The 19,513-nt window shown below is 41.8% G+C and overlaps 1 protein-coding gene across 2 annotated transcripts in view; it reads left to right on the top strand.

Moving 5' to 3' along the window:
* FAM107B (family with sequence similarity 107 member B) overlaps positions 1 to 19,513 on the top strand; it is a 79,657-nt gene that overhangs the window by 12,979 nt on the left and 47,165 nt on the right. Inside the window, exon 2 of one of the 2 annotated variants that reach the window (XM_010590717.3) lies at positions 4,026 to 4,102. The exons of the other annotated variant lie outside the window; for it this stretch is intronic. The gene's annotated coding sequence lies outside the window, so the exon portion shown is untranslated. The remainder of the gene's footprint in view (positions 1 to 4,025; positions 4,103 to 19,513) is intronic. 2 annotated transcript variants of the gene reach the window in all.

Raw genomic sequence — 19,513 nt, 5'->3', positions numbered from 1 at the left:
AGGTTTTTAAGTGGAGGTAGCTTATTTTTTCCTCATGGATAATTAGTTTGGTAGTTTTCTCTGAGTGCACACACACATTTCCCTAATGTGTGTCACTCTAGTAATCAGTTCGTGCTGGGGTTTTCACAATAATCATCTGCTTTTAATGCTGGATGAGGCCTTAGAGAACATGTAGCCATCTTATTTTAGAGAGGAAACTGAAGCCCTGCGATGCTGAGTGAGTTGGCCAGGTTACAATGCTATTTATTCAGTGCATATCTGAAGCAGGCAGTCATGAAAGGGTTATTAAGGGTTATTAACCATCCCATAATAGTTGTTTTTCAGAAAAGTCTACTCTTGCTACATTTTTGTTACAACTTTTACAGCACTTCACCATGATTGGTTGAAGCCTCAGGTTTCTTCTCCTGGCAGGAGGCTGAGGCACAGGCAGGCATGCTGGCTGTGAATCTACTGGTGGTATGACCTTCCTGGGATGGCAGCAGCAAGCCATCACCATTTTTTTTAGGGCTGTGTGCAGTATTTTTAGAGCTGTGTGCAAAAACTCATTCACTAAAATTATGTGGACTGCTCACGCATTACAAGACTGAAGATCCTCCCCTCGCTGTTGATGCATATGTATGCCACTCCCTATAAAAGGAGCAAATCTACCCTGGTTCAGGGAGCTGGCAGCCTTAGGTCACGGGACCCTGCCTGCCTCCCAGTTTGCAAACTGTGAATAATGTGAATAAATCTTTACATTTGGGACCCTGCCTGCCTCCCAGTTTGCAAACTGTGAATAATGTGAATAAATCTTTACATTTTTCCAACCTTGCATCTGGCTCACTTCAGTTTGCTAGTCTGCTTGGCAAGAACTTTTAAGTTGATTACTTTGTATCCAGGACTAGACCTCTCTTCCTTTGACTCCTTGTCAAAGGACTATGTCTTTTGCCTTTATCTTCCTTGTCTCACCCTACTCTATGTGCTGGTACTTGCCACCACAAAATAATAAAAACAAAACCAAAGCTTTCTATTTACTGGGATGATGATGATGATGATTGTATTGCAGAAAAAGATATAAAAACCCCCCACAATTCTGACACCCCCAACACTGCCTTTTTTTTATGTGCCTTCTTAGTTCTTGTTCATATTAATACAAAGTTTTAAAACATTAAATATTAAAAGTTATTTATATTATAGTAATAATAAAAGCCTAGATATTTGTTTAAATGAGTGAGAACTGTCTTTGATGGCTGTTTGTTGTTTTATACATTTTGACATTTTCTTGCGCTGAGCAGCTTCCTGTGATTAAATATGTGAGGTCTTCCCATGACAGTTGGAGGATACTTCTCACATCACCATTACTCACAAAACTTTTTTAGGTGTATGTTATCATTGGTTAATTAGTTGCAACGTTAGTACTCTAGAAAGAATGTGAACCTTACGCTAGATAGACCTAGGTGGCATGTGGCGAGTTCTTTTACCTCTGTGAGCTCAACTTTTCTCATCTCTACAGTGTGAATATTAGGCAGGTGATGCAGGTAAAACACCTAGCGTGGTGCCTGCACATATGTGTTAACAAACGTTAGTGCTCTCCCTGTGTGTGCCCCCCTCAAGTTGGTATATGGCTATGATGTCATCAGGATTGTCTTCACTCTCATCCAGTGGAACAAAATCTATTCAGTAAGATTAGGACTCACTTATAAAAAAAAAACCTGGTGCCTTATACTGAAGGAGAGCTTACTCCCTGTTCTGTTTTGAAAGGCCTGGTTCGTGCCTTTTTGTCTAGGTGTAATTATTAATAGAGCCCTCGCTCACACCTAGAAGTGACCTGGTTTGGTCAGTAAATTGTGTGGTCATCCTCCTTACATGGGTAAGTGCCTGTTTCACCTGTACCGTCCTCGTGGGCCTCCTACACCTATAATGCTTTGTCAGGTTTATGAGTCGTGGTAGAATGTATAGGTAGGTTAGGGAGGTGGGAGTGAGAGAACCAAAACTGGAGCTCTCAGCCTAATTGAGAGTGGAGGAGGGATCATTGGGCTCAAAGGTATGGATAGCCAAGGTGAGCAGAGGTTCTTAGGGCAGTTAGGGTTCTTAGAAATAAAGAAGTGTTCCATTGAGACAATAGATTGTCCGTGGCCAGGGCAAAAGTAAGGAGGATATATGATTAGTAGAATGGAGGTGAAACTGTAGGTCAGGAAACTGAAGGCAAAGAGGAGAAAATCAGATCAGAACATCAGTAACCAAGAGTTGACAGAGATGCTGAAGAAAGTATCTGGCCCAATTGATTTGTTGTTTCATGGGTTCTTGTTAATGCCAGAACTGATTGCTAGGTGAAGGCAGATAACATCACCAACTAAGGGTGATCTGGGGTCAGCAACCGATGTGGAGAAACAGCCCACGTGGTGCCTTATACTGAAGGAGAGCTTACTTCCTGTTTTGTCTGGTTCATGTCCTTTTGTTCAGGTTTAATTATTAATAGAGCCCTCATTCACACCTAGTAGTGACCTGGTTTGGTTAGTAAATTGTGTGGTTATTCTACTTACATGTACTTGGTAGCAGACAAGTATTCGTTGTGTATAAATAAAGATCCTGACTAAAGATTTGACCAAAATGTGGTTCTGTGGTGAGTCCAAGGTTTACCTGTTGCATGGGAGGAACTTGGCTGCCATCTTTTTGTTTACTACTGGAATTCTAAGAATATTGTACATTACATTTTTCAGAGCTGTTTTCTGTCTTATGTTTTAGTTGATTCTGTTTTGGTAGTGGTCAGCTAATACCATATACTTTATTAAAATTACACATCAGAAACTAATTGAACTTTCTTTGCTTGGAGTTCCTCAGGAAACTACTTTCCCTGAGGCCCCCCAGGGCACAGTAGCCCATCTAGAATAAAGCATTAGGAGCAGGGACTGGTGTGAGATGGCAGGGGGCAAGAAAGATAGAGAGGACACTCTCTTTTTTCAGCCAGATCAGAAGACTTATGGAAAATATTTTTCTTATTTGACTGCCTGGAAAATGTGTGAGGGAGTGGAGGAATGTGAAGTGGGGTGACCAGGGTCCAGTATGTCATCGTGGTACTGTTTTATAATTGTAGAAGGAGCACCACATGTGTGTTTTCTTCTTCCCTGTTTGTGAGGGCTCTCGATCTCCTGTGGTACGAGTTTGATTCCCTCAAAAGCTTTATTCTTATTTGAGCTTCCACATGGGCTGTTTGGTTACTAGCGTCATACATGAGATTATCATGGTTTGAGACTCCTTTGTTTATGATGACATAGAAGGAAAGATTCAGAGTGTTTGAGTGTTGTCGGGTGAGAAAATATAGTTTGATTTGTGTATCCCCCCCCCCGCCCCCGCCACCCTGGAAGTGTTTTTCCACTTCTGGATTTCTCTTGTGGTTACTTGATTGTGTGTTGCAGTTTTCCATATATGATCGGAAACTCAGAACAAGGACCCTGTCATCCTAATTTTTGTGTCCCCTTTAGAGTCGTATGGAAACTCTGGTGGTGTAGTGTTTAAGAGCTACGGCTGCTAACCAAAAGGTCGGCAGTTTGAATCCACCAGGCACTCCTTGGAAACTATGGGGCAGTTCTACTCTGTAGGGTCACTATGAGTTGGTAATTGACTAGATGGCAGTGGGTTATTTTGGTAGAGTCCTATAGAGAGTGAGTGCTTCCTAAGTAACTGCTGCTGTCCTGGGTCAGATGTTGCCTAAGTGGACTCAGACCAGGCGTGCTGCTGTTTATTTAGGTAGGCCTGGGCTGAGTTTCATAAAGCCTTTTTGCTTAGCTCTTCAATCAATCTTTGTTTCATTGTGTGTGCGTGTGTGTGCGTGCATGCGTGGAATCTGTAGGAGTAGCCAGGGATTACTTTTAAAAAGCATCTCATACCTCAGCTATTGTATTATTTTAATCCCATATTTCCTGAGCTAAAAACCTGTCATCCTAAAGATTTACCTCAAAATGCACGCTCATATGACAACAGGAGCGGCAACTACAACAAATCTCTGAGGGGAAAGTGTTCTCTTGTACTTTCTCTTGTGTTCCCAGGCCCTGGATCCCAAAAGATGGCCTTGTGATGTGGAGTAGAACGTCCTAGCAATGTTGAAATACAGAAGATTGTTCTAGTAAGTGGACAAACGTGTGTGTTAGCTTAGCGTTTTTTTCTCTCTCTCTTTCTCCCTCGTTTCTTCTTGTATAGCTTACTTCCATTGTGAATTTTTCCCCTTCCTTCATGGCAGCTGATGTTAACAAGTAAATGTGTAGGTTGTTTGGGCGTAGCCTTTTTTTCTTCCTCCATCCACCTTCCCTATCTTTATGATTTGGGTGGGGTGGTGTGTCCACCACAACTTCCGTAACGCTCCTCCTCTTTTTTTTTTTTTTAAGTAAGACAAATGGAGAGCTATGGGTCATGCTTGTGATCTTCTGTAGACGAAAGAACCTTAAAATGCAAAAGAAGGGCAGCTGGTGGGGGGTGGTTTTATGCTCAGACAGGTGAACCTGCATCCTGTTTTCATCTGTACTGTGGTTCAGCATTTCATGTTGCTTGCAGTTAATGAGCGGTAGAGACTTTGCCTGCAGCACGTTTAGCTCTGGATTACATATGTCTCCCTAAAGGGTCCTGACTCTGGATCTTAAATAAGACACGGATTGTCTAATAAGCCAAATGGGAAAGGGTTCATCCTCTTCCCTCTCTGTGGGTAACTGCTGTCAAATGAATAATGTTTATCTTTCCAGTTTGTTTAAATTGAGAGGTGGTATGATTTGACAGATTCTGGAATCAGACTGCTTGGGCCCACCTCTTGGGTCTCTCTGTTACTAGTTCTGTGACCTTAAAAAACCCAGTGCTGTCGAGTCGATTCCGACTCATAGCGACCCTGTAGGACAGAGAACTGCCCCATAGAGTTTCCAAGGAGCCCCTGGTGGATTCAAACTACCAATCGTTCGGTTAGCAGCCGTAGCATTTAACCACTATGCCACCAGGGCTTCCTTTTGTGACCTTAGGCACGTGAACTTACCTGCTTGACTTCGGTTTCCTTGTCAGTAAAATAGGACCTACTTCAGAGAGTTTGGGGGACCTATTGGCAAAGTGGTTAAGTGTTTGGCTGCTAACCGAAAGGTCAGCAGTTGGAATCCACCAGCTGCTCCTTAGAAACCCTACAGACCAGCTCTACACTGTTGCATAGGGTTGCTATGAGTCAGAATTTATTCGACAGCAACAGGTTTGGTTTTTGGTTCCGAGAGTTTTATGGTAATATGATTAGTAGTGTGCCTGCATATAAGAAGTACTCAGTAAAATCTCAAAATATGGGTTATACCTCAGTGCTCTAGTGCTGTTTTTAGAAGAACTATCACTTAGAGGTATGGCTACCATGTATTTTCAAATGAAGATGAGTCTGAATTGTTCAGGAACTGTACATGCATTTATGGGGACTGAACCCCTTGCTGTATGGTCGATTATGACTCATAGCGACCCTATGGGACAGAGAAGAACTGCCCCATAGGCTTTCCAAGGAGTGCCTGGTAGATTCAAACAGCTGACCTTTTGATTAGGGGCCGAACTCTTAACCACTGTGCCACCAGGGCTGCATTTATGGAGACAGCAGGGAAGAATATTTGAAATTGGGAGGGTCCCGGAAAACCCTTGTCTTTGGAGTAGTAACCTGTGGCAAACAGGATGGTGATAATATGTTCTATGGCTCTAGGTGGGATTTCATTCTAATGTACCATAACCTGAAGTTTTAGTTGCTGCTGCAAAGACTGTGTCAGCACTATGCCTACATTCAAATTGCTAGAACACAATTCTAAACAATACTAAACTGCCTGCATACAGTGTGTCCTGGTACAGTAACTGGGCATTGGTTTCAAAACCACTACTGGTGAGGATACCTGCAGGTGATGCCAGAAGTGGGTGTTCCCTGGGAACATTCTGATGGCTGTATGACTGTGACAGGATTGCCTAAGCATCTTTCAGGCTGGCTGATTTCTGCTACGTTCAATGGTATAGAACTCTAAGACATGAATCAGCCATTTCTTCAAGTATTCAAGTGAGTCAGAAGCTGGTCTCACCCCTGTCATCTCTGTAACCTAGTTTCTAGCCATTCCTCCGTGTCCTTTGCTCCAGCTACGTAGGCCTCCTTACTGTTTTAGACTAGCCAAGCACATACTTGTTTCTGGGACGCTCCAGATGCCCTCTCTGGAAAGCTTGTACCTGGACATTTAGAGGCTTTCTCTTATGGCCCTTTAAGAATAGCCCCCCTGACATGCCGAGGAGTCTCTGGGTGGTGCAAACAGTAAGGCGCTTGGCTGCTAACTGAAAGGTTGGTGGTTCGAGTTCACCCCCAGATGCCTGAGAAGAAAGGCTTGGCAATCTACTTCGGAAAAAACAGCCTTTGAGAACTCTATGGAGTACAGTTCTACTGTGACACACATGGGGTTGCCATAAGTCAGAGTCGACTAGGTGGCAGCTGGTTGGTTTTGACATGCTGTGTGTATCCTGTTAGCCTGCTTTACCTGTGTTCCAGCATTCCACCAGGTACATTGCAGATACATGATATGCTCCTCTGTCTTTCCGTCGCCACTAGAACATAAACTTAATGACATCAGGGGTTTTGTTTTGTTCTTGCTGTATTTTGTGACTTCCCACTAAGTGAGATTGCTTATCTTACTTTCCAAAGCGACAGAATAAGAGCTCTTTAGGTCTTAGTCACAGAGGATAGCGGAATTTTCTGTCTTCTCCATAGACTGGCAGAAGGAATTCGTATTTGGGAAGAAAATTCTGCCACATAAGTTATTTTAAGTTTGTCTTGGTGTGAAGTTAGGATCTTGGAAGGCTAAGATTTTCTTACAGTGAATTAAAATGAATTGAAGTCCAGTGAGTTAAAGACCAGGCATCATCATCCTCTGCCTTATGCTTTTGGCCCTTAACAGGTTTTTTTTTTTTTTTTTTAATTTTTTTAGCTATGTGTTTGCTGCACTTTTATTTGTAGGGAAACAAATAGACATTATTGCCTTTACTGTTGCTTATTGTTCTTTATATCGCGCCTCATGGAGGAAACCTCTTTTAGACTATAGTGCCATATTTTTTCTTTTCTTTGAGAGGTTGAGATGCTGTTTTTTTTCTGCTAATGAAAAGTACGAAACTTTTTTTTTTCTCCCCTGGCCACTAGGAAGCTCAAAACTACATTTAGTAGTCAGGTCTGGAAATGTGTTAGTCCTTACGTGTAGCACTTGGGCTCTTTGTTTTGTAAGTGACCTTGACTTCCTATTTTATTTACCTAGTTGTATATATGAATTTTATTTTTAGACAACCCAAGTTGTGTTTGGAAAGAACTAGAGAATGACGAAACAAAAATGTTATCTTCCTCTCATCTGCCAATAGAGGTATTGAGTAAGCAAGTTGGTTTTGAAATTCTGTTGCCCTTGTGTCTTTTAACTTGGGTAACACGGTTGACAAATTTCTATATTTGCATAGGTAGAATTCCCATTTCTTTAGCTAGTGAACCCATGGTAGCAATTTTTGGATAGTTGCCAGCTGGGTAGTGGGCGTGTGTGCCTGTGTAGGAAATTGTAAATAACCAGAGAACAGTTTTTTGGGGGCGATATTTTTTAAAAAGCAGTGGTAAAAAATACATGTATGTAAAACATCTGCCACTTCACACATTTTCACATGTACACCTCAGTGGCATTAGAGTACAGTTTTAAGGTGAATCTCTTAGTGGTTTTATCTGGTTTATTTCAGTGCAAGATTTTGGCTATTTTGCAGTAGAGGCTTTAAGGTATATAGGCGTTGTTTTAGGGAAACCAAATAACTGATTTCTGAATATTAAAATACAGTTTGTTTCCTAAGCGTTTGAGTTTTTTTATCCAGTAACTTAGTGAGTGCCTTCCTGTGCTCCAGGTGTTTACAAATATCCTGAAATAGCTGAACCTGCTTTCCAGAAGCTTACGTTTTAATAGATTGGCTTTCAAAATTGGTGTCTCAAAAAAAAAAAATATTTCAGAAGCAAATTAAGGAAACTCCTTTCTCCTTAGAAAATCAGTTTATTTACCAACTTGAGTTTAATGCTTAATATAGTGAGTAGCTCTCTTCCAGAGTTTTCTGAGAGGTCTCTAGAAATTAATAGAAAATGAGTGTGTTTTTTTGTTCAGTATAATTTTTTGTGAAGTCTTAAAATGGAATATGTGAACAAGGTTCTCATTTTTAGTCTGCAAAAACTTTATTTTTAGAGAGTCTGGTTGAAAAAGGCACTGAGGCATAGTGATAAACTGTAGGCACATTAAGTATCTGCCTTCCTTAAAGTAATATTTGATTCTATCAGCGTTAGTTATCGATAACGTGCATAATTCTCTCCTGCCTCGTTCTCCCCTCATTTTAACTGCATCTAAAATAGTCGTTTCTATCTTTTACTAAACAGAAATTCCCAATAATTTTTCCGTTTGCCTGAGTGTGCAGTTTGTGAAGTTTTCTTGCCTTCTCGGTGGCTAGTGGCTGTTTTCTGCCTATGGGAAATAGCCTAAATGAAGAATGCTATCATGTACTTTGTAAACAGGACCAGAAAGCGAGTAGTTTGGTAAAGTCCTGCCTTATGGCAAGTCTGAGATAGATTCTTCTTCCCAGTGAGAACTTGTCATATTTACAAGCCAGTATTACTGTTTCAGAATCTCGAAAGGAAATGTGTACCCGTGTTAAGGAATGAACTTGTTTTGTTCTCGATCTTTCTTCACTGTATTTCCAAACAGAAAAGAACTCAGAGAGGTTTGTCAAGTAAAGAGAGATGAGTAAACCCAATCAGAGTTTATGGACTGTATTAATTCAACCAATGCTTCCTAAACTCCTAATGAAAGATCCAGCATCTTGAGCACAAATAACTGTAGAGGGTATTTACCCTGAGGGAACATAAGTCTAATAGGGAGGTTAGGTGCATGCTTAAAAAAGTGAACAAAAATGTTAGACAGAGTAAGTTGCTCATTTTGCTCAGAAGTCAAGTCTCTGCCATTTCGTTTGTTGAACTTTCCTTAATTAAAAGAAAGCTTTGTACCCCATCCAGGTGCTCTAGGCCTAGACGTTGAGAGCCCCAGAAAGCCCCATTTAAACATTAAAATAGCTGTCAGTTTAAGGATTGAATTCAGTTAGGAAGAACTGGGAGAAAGGCGGTCTTACACACAATGGTAGTACCTTTAATAAAACTTAGTTTATAAATGTATTCCTGGCCTTCTGTAATCACAGAAATACAAATTGTCTGAAAATGTTTACTTTGGAGTAAAAAATAACTGTAATATTGGAGTGGTGTGTAAGTAGAAAACTATGGATTATAAGTAAAGATTTTTATTCACATTTGTGGTAGAAGGATTAGGTCTACTTAACCAGAGTTACCAATTTGGGCATTGTTGTCATGGTATAAGAATAGGTCTATAGATCTAAGCTTAAAGGGCTTAACGCTCGGGAAACTGGATTGAGATCAGGGTAAAAGAAATCCTAGAATCTCAACTTAAAAAGCAGGGGTGAACACTGTGATATAATTAGTGTTCCTTTGAAAATAAAAGGAGTTTTAAAAAAGGAACAACTTTTTGATCAAAAAAGTCTTGCTTGATTATCTTCGTTTACTGCCTGAAATCAGTGTTTAATTTCTTCTTTTTCGTAGTTTTTAGTAGAAGCGGCACACTACTGATCCCAAAATACGTAGGGAAGATTTAGTCTAATAAAAGACTTTTCTATTCAGTGATCTGGTAATTTCTATTCTTAACTAAGTTCCCATAGTGTTCTCAACTTTTCCATCAGCAAATACGTTTGGAGCATTGTGACCTTCCTTACTTTATAGTAAAATTGTTACTCCTTTTTTCCTAGATGAAAAAACTAAGGTGCAGAGATGTAAGTACGCCGTTAGGATTCTAATGCTACTGAACACTACAGTATACTTCTTCCCCGTTGCGCCGATGTTACTAATGTCTGAGAGTATAGAAAGGCTTCGTTTTAGTGGCATTTTCAAAACGTTGACTGCTTTCTAACTCAGTGTTTTTTTTATACTGTTGGTCACAAGCAGCATTTTAAAACATAAAATAATAGGCTAGAAAATGGGTGCCCACATCAGGCTTAAATATTATTTTGTGAAACTTCTGTTGTGTATGTATGCATGCCTTTTTTTTTTTTTTTTTTTAACTGTAGGTGGGTGTCAAAAAAGTTTGAAAGCCATACCCTAAAAGGTCCTTTAAATGTTGGAGTTCTTCAGGCCATCTTGTGTATGTATGTCCTGCACGAGCCCCTTTGTTGCTTGTGTGGTTGTTCCCTTGGTGCCTTGGGCATTTAGTCATGCCAGTGCCAGACTATCACGGATAGCTTTCTCTTTGCCAAGCTTGTCTGCCTCTTTAATGAAAATCACCCTACTGTATGATACCTAGGCAAGTATAAACTACTTAAACTAGAATTAAAAAAAAAATACACCTCCTGCTTTATTTAATGCAAGAAGCTCAACCCCTCTAGTGCTTATTGTGGAGTGATGCAGAAACTTGGTTTTATGAGCTGCTTATCCCATAGGTCAGCAAAGTCAGTGTTTTTATTAAAGGCCACCATGGAAAGAGTATGCTAATAGAGAATGTCATGTTTCTTTTCCTGGTGTTCTCAGATGTGGTTCAGTCTAGTAGAGAGTAGATGAACCAGAAAACTCACTGCTGTCGAGTCGATTCCTACTCATAGCGACCCTGTAGGACAGAGTAGAACTGCCCGATAGAGTTTCCAAGGAGCGCATGGCAGATTTGAACTGCTAACCTTTTGGTTAGCAGCCGTAGCACTTAACCACTATGCCACTAGGGTTTCCGAGAGTAGCATGATCTTAGAATAAAACATACCTGAATTCAAAGAATAGCTGTGACCAATTAGGAGGAGATTCTGCCATCTTTATGTAGAATTTATAGGGCTCTGTGTGACTTCTGTTGGGGGTGAGATGTAGTATTAAGAAATATTATATATTAAGAAAACAGTTTCTTAATTCCTTTTCTATAAGCTTACTAAAATATACTAATCATTCTGTGAGAGACCTTTATGCTCAGTTTTTTTCTCAGCCTCTTGTCTTAGCCAATTTTGATCCATTGGACCAAACCAGTAGTTTCTGGATTATTTGATTTATCCCAAAGAGGTTGGCCATTGTGATCATCCACATCTACTTTGTTTTGAGGTTTGGGATGATCGTGATAACTCTTGACCTTTAGGAGCTCAGAATAAGAGCTCTACAAATACAGGTATGAACAGTGTTTCTCAAATGCTGTTGGTCCAAGTTACGTTTTTACCAGTCTGCAGAACGCCCTACTGAAGATCATTCTTAAGAGTAAATAGATTAAAACAACAACAAAAACCATGACAAACTTTTGAGATACTGGATGAATATATCTAGTTGGTATGGTGGCTATAAATTATTTAAGATAATAGAAGTATTTTTTGTGAAATTAATATACTTATAAAAAAAATACTTACAGCTACATGATTTTGGCTCCATCCTTTCGGATTTGGTTGTGAAGAAGTGTTAGAATGCCTGAGAAAATATTACCCCGTTGTTATCCATTAATTGGAGCCCTGGTGGTGCAGTGGCTAAGAGCTCAGCTGCTGACCAAAAGGTTGGCAGTTCAGATCCACCGGCTTCCTCTTGGAAACCCTATGGGGCAGTTCTATTGTGTCCTATAGGGTTTCTATGAGTCGTAATTGACTTGACGGCAATGGGTTATCCATTAAATACATACTAAAGATTTTTTTTTTTTTGAGATTTTGCATGTGTGGTGGTGGTGGTGTGTTGCACTAAATCCTATTCTCAGTGAGTTAAGTTTTTTTTTGCAAGCAGAGTGGAGTTGAACTCTTAAGTTTCTGCAAGATTTTCTGACACTTCCCACGTTGAGAGCTATGCAGTATTGCCTGTATTATGGAAGGAGTAGAATATGAAAGAAGGAGCAGGAAGAGCAGATAAACTCAGGGACTTCATGTTATTTTTATTTTCATATTCCATATCCACAATGCTTTACTCGAAGGAATCTGAGTGCCCCAAAGTGAGCCAAACAGCATTGTTTGTAAACAGTTTTCAGCGTTCTCTGTGGTACCCTTATCTCTGTGCTCGTCTCTCGCCCGGCCTTCTGTCACACAGCCGTCTCTCGCATGGCTCTCTCTCCCACAGCTCTCTGTCACACAGCCCCCTCGCCCACAGTGCACCGAATGAAACGACAGCATTGCTGGAGGGCGTCTGGCATCTCTGGTATGCTGGGCTTGGCACAGGAGCTAGAGTGTACTTGTGGATCAAAGCTGAAATGAATTCACTAAATATATGTCTGTAGATGCCTCCCTATGTGTAATTTCATACTCTTTGACCTGAACTAGATTTATTTCCTAATAATTCAGTAATAATAATTTAGAATAGAAGAAAGCATCTCCCCAGTTACTTTTTTAAATAGAGGAGGACGCTTAAACTCAGTGGTCAGTTGGATAGAAATAGGGCTAGAACTCAAGTCCCTTCTTTCCTTGGTTGTGGTTTTTTCTACTATGTTAAACACTCCCCTACTACCCCCCCCAAAAAGAAAACAAGAAAAATCTTAGCACATTTCATAAGTGGACCATAACGTTATGAATTACCTTTATGAGTTAAAGTTTTAGCTGTCTTAATGTGTGTATGCTACGGGTATTGGTGTGACATTATAATGAGTGTTAAAACCCAGCCTTCTGAGTTAAGGAGGGCGTTTGTAAACAGTTGGAGAGCAGATTCAGTCATGTGTCACGGTGCTTACCTGTGTGATTGTTGGGCTGGGGAGATCCCAGTGTCTTTGCCATGCCACTTAGTGAGGGAGCTGATTGGTAAGTGAAAATGTTTGCTTTATTTAATAGATTTCAGTTAGCTTGTATAGAGAGCATTTGCTTCTAGGCAGAGTAGATGATTATGTAAATTGGAATTTTACTTGTGCTACCCGAGACAGCATGTTCCATTGGCTCGGAAGGCTGGTGACTGGTACCAGAGCTCGCACAGTTTGTTTTTCATTGTTTGCTCTAGCTTCTATGCCATATGAGGCCATTCACTTGCACACACAGAGATGTGCGTACAAGCTTTTCTGCTTTCCGAAGTTAGTACAGCTTCTCCCTCCTCCCTTTGAACTTGAACTGTGACTTTCTTGATTTCCGGAAAGAAGGGTCTTTGGGGGGATGGTTATAAACTCTTTGTTTTGGATGCTTTTCTTCCTTACTGTAAGGAACTCCTGTTGTTGGGAAGTGTATTCTTACTGTGATCTTTTTATTTGCTGTCTTGACTGGTTTTTCAGAAGTAGATCTTCAGACCTTTTCTTCTGAGGGGCCTCTGGGTGGACTTGAGCCTGCAACCTTCCAATTACCATCCGAGCGTGTTAACTGTGTGCACCGCTGAGGGACTTCATGAAAATTACAGGACTGGTGTATATTTTGAAGTACTTCACTTTAGTAAAATAGCACTTGATTTGAAATTGTTTTGTTCAGTGCATTCACCTTCTTTCTAATAGTTGTTGGTTTAAAAAAAAAACAAGTGACACCAGCAGCAACAAAACATTTGGGTATGCATGGAGTTTAATTTGCTTCTTATTCCTTTATTGGGATTAATGAAGATAGTTTTTTGCATGTCTATTTTGGATACAGTGTTTACCTATCTAACGAGAAGAGGGATTGAAGCGCTCTCTCCTCTCGCTGTTTACTGCTTCCCCACACTGTCCTGCATGGCCAAGGTGTGCACAAATATTTGGTGAAAAGATGATGTTGATTCAGACAGACAGACTGCAAACACACACAGACAACTTTTTTTTTGGTGGGTGCGTGTGCAGTGTGTTTTGGGGAAAAAATGAGCGACTCTTACTACCGTATAGTACTCACCTACCTTGTGTGCGTTCCTACTTATGTATAAAAATTTCAGTAGCAGTGGTAAATGCCATCTGGTCTTAAGTCATACTGACTTACCATTCAGAAGTTTTATTTTATGAAAGTATGCTTTTTCTGTATGAGAATGATTTATAAATATTTACCAGTAACTGTGTTGTAGAAAACGGACTCCGTTGTGGAAGCTTCTGCTGCAGTTTCCATATTGTGCTTTGATGCGCCTCTGGGCTTGCCCGGCCTGCTTGATTGGTTGCTTGGCCAAGGCCAGAGAAGGTGCCTGCCTCTGCTGCTCCCCGAGATCTGGGGGAAACCGTGGTAGCGTGCCTGTGAGGCACTCTGCCCACCGCCAGGCAGGCACCAGAGTCCCAGCTGTAGTTTCTGTGCAGCACAGCTTTGAACTGTGGGAGAATGAGAGGAGAGAACTTGTAGACTGTGTGAGAGACAAGGTAAAGGGCTCTTAATTTTCCTTCAGGTTCTGAAATATGGAGCAATTGTTACATCTGGTGACCTGCCAGCTTGCTGTCCCTCTCTGTTGGTCGATTAGGGCGCCCCGCAGTCCCAGGCCTGGCTTAACTATTTCTGCTTCCCCCAAACTTGAGAGCCAGGTTAGACTAAACCAAGGTATTTGAGTTGTTCTTCCAGAGGAAATTTTTATGCCTATGTTCTTTTCTAAATAATGCTAAAAAGTTTTTGCAGAAGCAGTGTGCTTCATTGTTGTCATTCTAGCTACTGTACGACTTAAATCACCAGATGGTATAATCTTAGTGTGTGTGCACACCCCTCCCCCTCCACACAACACAAAACACAACACATGTCCTCCTTTTCTTTCCAGGGTGATGTGTTAACATGGTTTTTTTTTTTTTTTTTTTTTTTTATTGTCAAGAAGTATATTTCTACACTATATATTTCTCCATTAGTTATTGGCAGTTGTGTTGTCGGATCCATGAGAATTTTCTGGGTTTGGTTGACAAATACATGTTATTAGCAAAATGAAGGGGTTATAGGGAGAACCTCAGCATTGGGTGAAGGTTCAAATATCAAAACAAGGATGATTATTTGCCAAACGGGTATCTGAGAATTAAGTCCTAAGAGGAAAGGATTCAGCCCTGGGGACATTTAGGCGAGGACAGAAGGAGCCCATTCTGGAGCTTAGAAAATCCCTAGTCTGTTGTCTTTCTTTTGTACCAAATAGCAATCTCAAGTGTGTTAAAATAGGGTCACTGGGATTCGGAATTGATGGCAACAGGTTTTGGTTTTTATGGCTTAGATGTCCCACTGACACTGTGGGACAGTAGTTCACTGTAGTTGTCATTTACTATGTCACGAGCCACTCATCCCACATACCACAGGGTATTAACCTCCTATGACATATCCCATTCCCTTTCCACCTGCAGTTACTCCGTTAGCTTCCCCCTGCCTCCCAGCTCCTGCCCACCACAGCTGCTGGAACAGCCAAGCCTCCTCCTAAATGGAATAGAGATGGGATTGTTGACCTTCCCAAACTCTTGGTCTGCTGACCTCACCATGTCCTGCCCTCTGGGACTTCCCTCCTAGGACTGCTCTGTGCTTCCCCCTCTGTCCCTCTACTCCACTTCTCTCTTTCTTTCCAGACTGTTCTCCTGTGTGCTTTGAGGCTTGACTACTCTGGGATCAACCAGCTCTCGGGCCTCCTCACCCAATGTCTACACCACCTGGTCCTAACTGAAACCTGCTTTTCTGAGTCCACTCCTGTCCCAGCAGCCCTTGCAAGTGGAAGTCCCATACCACGTGTACCTGAGGTCTGGAAGCAGGGGATGGGGACCTTGCTCCTCGTTGCCACTTTTAGATCATTACTCTTCTATTTCCTGCTCCTTTTGAGGCTCATTTCACTCATTCTCTGTCTTCTGCCTCTCACTGCTGTCATCTACTAGTCATATCCCTTCATTTGTTCAAGATTTTGACATCTAAAGTGCAATCTTCTGTTCTAGGACTCAGTGTTTGTTAAAGCTTACCTGGTGATTCCAGTGGCAGAGATGGGTGACCAGCCGTCCTTGTTTGGGACTTGGGGAGAGGGGTTGGGCTTTCCGGGCTGTGGGACTTGAAGTTTTAAAACCATCCTTGTGTAATTATGAGCCCAAGAGACAGAGAAGGGCCACATGAACCAGAGACTACATCATGCTGAGACCAGAAGAACTAGATGGTGCCTGGCTACAACAGATGACTGCCCTGACAGGGAACACAACAGAGAATCCCTGAGGGAGCAGGAGAGCAGTGGGATGCAGACCCCAAATTCTCGTAAAAAGACCAGACTTAATGGTCTGACTGAGGCTGGAAGGACCCCAGTGGTCAAGGCCCCCAGACCTTCTGTTGTCCCAGGACAGGAACCATTCCTGAAGCTAACTCTTCAGACATGGATTGGACTGGCCAATGGGTTGGAGAGGGATGCTGGTGAGGAGTGAGCTTCTTGGATCAAGTGGACACTTGAGGCTATGTTGGCATCTCCCCCCTGGAGGGGGAGATGAGAGGGTAGAGGGGGTTAGAAGCTAGCAAAATGGACATGAAAAGAGAGAGTGGAGGGAGAGAGCGTGGGCTGTCTCATTAGGGGGAGAGTAATTGGGAGTATGTATCAAGGTGTATATAAGTTTTTGTGTGAGAGACTGACTTGATTTGTACGCTTTCACTTAAAGCACAATAAAAATTATAAAAAGAAATAATAAAACCATCCTTGTTTTCTTGGAACTGAGGAGTTTCCTACGGCACAAGGCTTTCAGTGCTAAACTGGTAAAGTCCTGGGCAAACCAGGATGAGTGAGTCACCCTAAAGGATTCACTGCTCTAGATCTTGTTAATACTGGAGCTCCTTCTGATCAGACGTCTTACGTCCTGACCGCAACTTTTTTCCAGATCACCCGGTAGATTATCCCAAGTAATACCAGTTCTTTATCTTCCAGGTCCATTTCTAACCCCCTTCCCCCTGCTTTCACTCTGTGTCAGCCATGCCCTGCCTGTATGAACACATTGGAACCCCTGCCACTTACCATCTGGGCATGTCCCAGCCCTGTAGGATTGGGCCGCCTCCCATTTCCACAACTGTCCCTGGACTGTCAAGTTCTGCCCAGGAAAGGTGTTTCTCTAAGATTATGGTCACCATCTTCAGCAGGACCTCCACACTGCTTGGAAATTGTTTTCTTCATCAGTGCTCTTATTCTCCATGACGGCTATTTCCACCCCCTCAGCTTTTCTTAAATCTCCATTCCACACTCAGCCCCATTCCTCCAATTTGTCTCTCCCTCTCAGCAGATAATCTTTCTACTACTAATAAAACAGTCACGTGAAGGCCATTTTCTTTCTTCCTGCTACACCTTTGCCATCAAGCCTGCTCCTGGATCCAGCCTTTTCTCCTTTTTCTCTTTATAATAAATAGGTTTTCCTCTCACTTTCTAAGAATCAGTTTTTTCACTACCATTCTATTCCACCTTGCGTTTCAACCTCTGTCCTTGTATTCTTATAATCAGTTAACAATGCTCAAGTCTCGCCCATCTCAAAAAAAAAAACCTAAAACATCCTCCAAAATAAAGCCTTCCTTGGTGCCTTCCTTTTTCTGCTGTCATTTTTTGTCTCTTTGTTTAAACTTCTTGAAAGGGTGTTCTACACTCTGTCTTGTATTATCGATTGCTGTGCAACAAATTGTCAAAAGCTTAGTAATTTAAAATAACACACATTTATTATCTCTCAGGAATCTAGGCATAGCTTAGCTGAGTTCTACTAAAGGGTCTCACCAGTCTGCAATCCAGGTTTGGGCTAGGGTCTCATCGGCAGAGGCTCATTTGTGGAAGAATCTGCATCCAAGCTCACCAGGTGTTGGCAGAATTCATTTCCTTGCCGTTGCAGCATTGGGGCTGCTCTCAGCTCCTGGAGGCCACACACAGTTCCTTGCCACAGGGGATTTCACTTATTTCATGGCAGCTTGCGTCTTCACAGTTGGAACCGAGAGAGAGAAACTCAGTCCAGCAAGGTGGGATCTGTACTCTTACATCCTGTAATGCAATCATGGCAGTGACATCCTTTTACCTTTGTCGTATTCTGTTGGTTAGAAACAAGTCACAGGTCCTGTTCACACTCAAGGGGGGAGGATTATACAAGGGAGTGAACGATGGAAGGCGGAGATAATGGGGGCCACCTTGAAGTCTGTCCATCATGTCTCTATTGCTTACCCATATTCACTCCTCAAATCATTATATTCTGTTTTTTGTTTTAATCTTCACCATTTTGCTGAAACTGATTTCAGAGAGGTAGGATCAGTTACATGACTTGCAGGGCCTGGGACAAAACGAAAATGTGGGACCTCTTGTTCACAAATTATTAAGAATTTCAAGATGACGATAGCAGAACATTAAACCTTGTGTGGGGTCTGTGCTCATGGTGCAGGCGCTGCAGAGAGGCCGTCCTCCCTGTTGCAATAGCCAGTGGGTACTTCAGTTCTCTTACTTGACCAGTCAGCAGATTTTGCCTGACAGAGTTTACCACTTTGAGAATGTCTTTGTTTTTGAAGTATTCTTGTATCTCTTAGCTTCTGGGATATTGTGCTCTCCAGATTTTTCTTCTGCCTCTGGATACTCTAGTCTTTTTTGCAGGCTCCTTTTCCTCTACCCGCCCTTTTATATTTTGGCATTTTGGGGAGCACTTTTCTTACCCTGATGAGTAATATCAGCAGTTTCCAGAGCTTTCTTGTGTTTGACTCCCAAATCTACATATCCAGCCCACATCTGACTCCTGAGCTCAAGCATGTATGTCAGATGCCTCCTGTATATGTTCTTTATAAGTTTGGCAGGCATCTAAAATGCAGCATGTCTAAAATCCATCTCCGCATTGTCTCTGACTCCCCCAAACCTATTTTTTCTCTCTCTTTCATTTCAGCAAATGACATCTACCCAGATCTCTGACTTTGGATTTCTGTATACGTGGTCGCTCTTTCTCTCCCAGATCCACGTTGATGCCCTTTCTTCTCCCTGGAACTTCTTCTTTGGCCAATCTTACTTACCCTTAAAGTATGTCTGCCACGTGTCTGCTAGGGACTCTCTCGTTTCATCCTGTGTTTCATCGGGATGGTCTTCCTGGACTCCGGCCATCTTGCTCTCATGGTTTCCTGGGCTCCCTCTATTACAAAACCCAACAGACTTCATCACTACTCCTTTGCTAAATGTCTGCCTCTCCTATTGGAATATAAGCATCATGAGCGTAGGGATTTTGCCTTGTTTGCTGCTGATTCTCAGTGTTGAGAAAGAAGTGTGCTTGGCACATGCTGTACAATCTGAAGATGTATTTTAATGAAAGAGTTTTTATTTCTGCTTGATTTTTTTTAAAGTGTGGCAGTCTTGTTCATTTGTAGAAACTGTGTAATGTAAAAGTAGGAAAATGGCATAATAGGATTTCTGTTCTTGAAATGTCATTGTTAGCTGCCATCAAGTTGATTTTGACTCATAGTGACCCTGTGTGGCAGACTAGAATTGCCCCATAGGGTTTTCTAGGGTGTAATCTTTATGGAAGCGATACTAGATGTTCTGCAAAGCCACTCGGTGGGTTCGAATCTCGGTGGGTTCGAACCACCAATCTTCCTGTTAGCAGCTGAGCCCTTAACCCTTGTGCCACCAGGGCTCCTTTCCTGAGATACTTGGCCTTTTGATTATTGGTTAGAA

The sequence above is a fragment of the Loxodonta africana genome, chromosome 4 (assembly GCF_030014295.1).
Source record: "Loxodonta africana isolate mLoxAfr1 chromosome 4, mLoxAfr1.hap2, whole genome shotgun sequence".
In the NCBI taxonomy this organism is placed as follows: Eukaryota; Metazoa; Chordata; class Mammalia; order Proboscidea; family Elephantidae; genus Loxodonta; species Loxodonta africana.
Note: the sequence above shows the minus strand (reverse complement) of the source record. Positions and strands in the feature narration are given on the sequence as shown.